The sequence below is a fragment of the Oncorhynchus tshawytscha genome, linkage group LG08 (assembly GCF_018296145.1).
Source record: "Oncorhynchus tshawytscha isolate Ot180627B linkage group LG08, Otsh_v2.0, whole genome shotgun sequence".
In the NCBI taxonomy this organism is placed as follows: Eukaryota; Metazoa; Chordata; class Actinopteri; order Salmoniformes; family Salmonidae; genus Oncorhynchus; species Oncorhynchus tshawytscha.
Window position 1 is genome coordinate 76,667,971 of NC_056436.1, and position 4,085 is coordinate 76,672,055.

The following is a 4,085-nucleotide window of genomic DNA, read 5'->3' on the forward strand; positions in this document are numbered from 1 at the left end:
GCTGACAGAGGAGAAGGATGGAGCAACAAACACTAAGGCTGACAGAGAAGGATGGAGTAACAAACACTAAGGCTGACAGAGGAGATGGATGGAGTAACAAACACTAACGCTGACAGAGGAGATGGATGGAGCAACAAACACTAAGGCTGACAGATGAGATGGATGGCGCAACAAACACTAAGGCTGACAGAGGAGAAGGATGGAGCAACAAACACTAAGGCTGACAGATGAGAAGGGTGGAGCAACAAACACTAAGGCTGACAGAGGAGAAGGATGGAGTAACAAACACTAAGGCTGACAGAGGAGAAGGATGGAGCAACAAACACTAAGGCTGACAGAGGAGAAGTGTGGAGCAACAAACACTAAGGCTGGCAGAGGAGAAGGATGGAGTAACAAACACTAAGGTTGACAGAGGAGATGGATGGAGTAACAAACACTAAGGCTGACAGAGGAGAAGGATGGAGCAACAAACACTAAGGCTGACAGATGAGAAGGATGGAGTAACAAACACTAAGGCTGACAGAGGAGAAGGATGGAGTAACAAACACTAACTGACAGGAGATGGATGGAGGAGAAGGATGGAGCAACAAACACTAAGGCTGACAGACACTAAGGCTGACAGAGGAGAAGGATGGAGCAACAAACACTAAGGCTGACAGATGAGATGGATGGAGCAACAAACACTAAGGCTGACAGAGGAGAAGGATGGAGGAGCAACAAACACTAAGGCTGACAGATGAGAAGGATGGAGCAACAAACACTAAGGCTGACAGAGGAGAAGGATGGAGCAACAAACACTAAGGCTGACAGAGGAGAAGGATGGAGTAACAAACACTAAGGCTGACAGAGGAGAAGGATGGAGCAACAAACACTAAGGCTGACAGAGGAGAAGGATGGAGCAACAAACACTAAGGCTGACAGAGGAGAAGTGTGGAGCAACAAACACTAAGGCTGGCAGAGGAGAAGGATGGAGTAACAAACACTAAGGTTGACAGAGGAGATGGATGGAGTAACAAACACTAAGGATGACAGAGGAGATGGATGGAGTAACAAACACTAAGGCTGACAGAGGAGAAGGATGGAGTAACAAACACTAAGGGGAGATGGATGGAGTAACAAACACTAAGGCTGACAGATGAGATGGATGGAGTAACAAACACTAAGGGAGATGGATGGAGTAACAAACACTAAGGCTGACAGAGGAGATGGATGGAGTAACAAACACTAAGGCTGACAGAGGAGATGGATGGAGTAACAAACACTAAGGGGAGATGGATGGAGTAACAAACACTAAGGCTGACAGATGAGATGGATGGAGTAACAAACACTAAGGCTGACAGAGGAGAAGGATGGAGTAACAAACACTAAGTGGAGATGGATGGAGTAACAAACACTAAGGCTGACAGATGAGATGGATGGAGTAACAAACACTAAGGCTGACAGAGGAGATGGATGGAGCAACAAACACTAAGGGGAGATGGATGGAGTAACAAACACTAAGGCTGACAGATGAGATGGATGGAGCAACAAACACTAAGGCTGACAGAGGAGATGGATGGAGCAACAAACACTAAGGGGAGATGGATGGAGTAACAAACACTAAGGCTGACAGAGGAGATGGATGGAGCAACAAACACTAAGGGGAGATGGATGGAGTAACAAACACTAAGGCTGACAGAGGAGAAGGATGGAGCAACAAACACTAAGGCTGACAGAGGAGAAGGATGGAGCAACAAACACTAAGGCTGACAGAGGAGAAGGATGGAGTAACAAACACTAAGGCTGATAGAGGAGAAGGATGGAGTAACAAACATTAAGGCTGACAGAGGAGAAGGATGGAGCAACAAACACTAAGGCTGACAGAGGAGATGGATGGAGCAACAAACACTAAGGCTGACAGAGGAGAAGGATGGAGCAACAAACACTAAGGCTGACAGAGGAGAAGGATGGAGCAACAAACACTAAGGCTGACAGAGGAGAAGGATGGAGCAACAAACACTAAGGCTGACAGATGAGAAGGGTGGAGCAACAAACACTAAGGCTGACAGAGGAGAAGGATGGAGTAACAAACACTAAGGCTGACAGAGGAGAAGGATGGAGCAACAAACACTAAGGCTGACAGAGGAGAAGGAGAACAAACACTAAGGCTGACAGAGGAGAAGGATGCAAACAAACACTAAGGCTGACAGAGGAGAAGGATGGAGCAACAAACACTAAGGCTGACAGAGCAACAAACACTAAGGCTGACAGAGGAGAAGGGTGGAGTAACAAACACTAAGGCTGACAGAGTAGAAGGATGGAGTAACAAACACTAAGGCTGATAGAGGAGAAGGGTGGAGTAACAAACACTAAGGCTGACAGAGGAGAAGGGTGGAGTAACAAACACTAAGGCTGACAGAGGAGAAGGATGGAGTAACAAACACTAAGGCTGACAGAGGAGAAGGATGGAGCAACAAACACTAAGGCTGACAGAGGAGAAGGGTGGAGCAACAAACACTAAGGCTGACAGAGGAGAAGGATGGAGCAACAAACACTAAGGCTGACAGACACACACTTTACCTTAGAGGAGTTGTGTTGTTGTAGAGGTCAGGCTCAAATAAACTGCTTTTTGGACCATCAATAATACATTAAATGGAACCTGTCTGGCAGAAATGCAACGTGTCTGCTTTTCTAGCATTTATACGTGGACCATTAACATTATAATGTATAAATTGACATTTTCCATGTGCCAATAATGTCAACAGTGCTTTAAGCGATCCAAGTCCACGCAGCTGGAGAGACGTGGGCTGCACATCGCTTCCTTTAGCTATTTGGGCAACAAAATCGGTCAGAATCCGGTAAAATTGGCAGGATGACTGAGTAGGCTACTATTTAAGTAGGTGGTCAGACGCATTCAAGGCCACGGGAGGGAGTTTAACATTTGAGTTAAACAAAGAGAAGAGAGTAATCATGTAAGTAACTGGTTATAAACTGCTGTGATTTGGCGATAGTTGCAAGACACTGGCGATTAGCCTCGGTTGCGGTGTATTTCATTTTTTCTTGGCTAGGCTAAAATAATCGGCCCCGTGCATGTTCGCCAGGGACGTCGATATGCGGGTAAAGTATCTGTAAAAACTTCTCAATAGCGTTTCAATTAGCCGGTGATCTAACCTCTGTAAAAAAAAAACTCAGTTTGCAGAAGAATGCGAGTCAAAATTGTTGTGGTTGTGGGAGCAGCGTGCATTACAGTATAGCTGCGGCAGCAGCAAGTGCAAGACAATAAAACAATAATTGGCGCTTACCATATTTTGTATGCAGATTCTTTCTCAGGCAATAGTTGTTTCGTTTGGTAGGCAATCAACTGAATATCTATAACATCCGTTGTATAGAGTTGGCATCCCTAGGGACTTTGCAGAGAAGACAGATTTTCACTGGGACTTTGCAGAGAAGACAGATTTTCGCTGGAACTTTGCAGAGAAGACAGCTTTTCGCTATGGCCACTGCAGAATGAACCACTGCCGCCTGCTCGCTGTCTCTTTCCCTCTCTGTGATTTGAACTGCGCTGCGCTGGTCAGTTATTAAAAAAGGGGGAAGGCATGGGGAGGAGGGAGAGAATTGAATCCGGCCTGTCCTGGGCCGGAACTTGGCAGTGTAGGAACACTGGCGCTACTTAGTGGTACAATCATGAATTGACAGGCATTTGAGAGAGGCTCATCTCAACATACAATAACTAAATCAGCTTTATTCGCCAAGTACGTTTAACGTACCAGGAATTTGACCAGGTGAATTAGTGCTGCCACAATAAACATAATGTATAGACAGGATATATAATTTACACCGAGTACATTTACATGTACAAGGAATGAGAAGGAAAAAAATCCTCAGGTGTCAAGTGAAAATGGTAGTTTATGTAATGAGGTTCCCTGACCACAAGATGACACTGTTGCAGTAGACAAACACAGCCATACCTCCAAAATCACGTTTTTCTCACGCTTCCTGGTTCTCCTCGAGGCTTGCTAGGTTGATGGCCACGCACCACTAGGTTTTGTGTGTGGCCACAATAAACAACTCATGAAGATCCTATAATTCACAATTTTATATGCTTT

At 45.3% G+C, this 4,085-nt stretch overlaps 1 protein-coding gene across 2 annotated transcripts in view; it reads right to left on the reverse strand.

Moving 5' to 3' along the window:
- The window catches only part of n4bp3 (NEDD4 binding protein 3), a 92,008-nt gene extending 88,451 nt beyond the window's left edge, over positions 1-3,557 (reverse strand). For both annotated transcript variants that reach the window (XM_042325970.1, XM_042325971.1), the window contains exon 1: positions 3,282-3,557. The gene's annotated coding sequence lies outside the window, so the exon portion shown is untranslated. The remainder of the gene's footprint in view (positions 1-3,281) is intronic.
- Between the last annotated feature and the right edge of the window lie 528 nt (positions 3,558-4,085).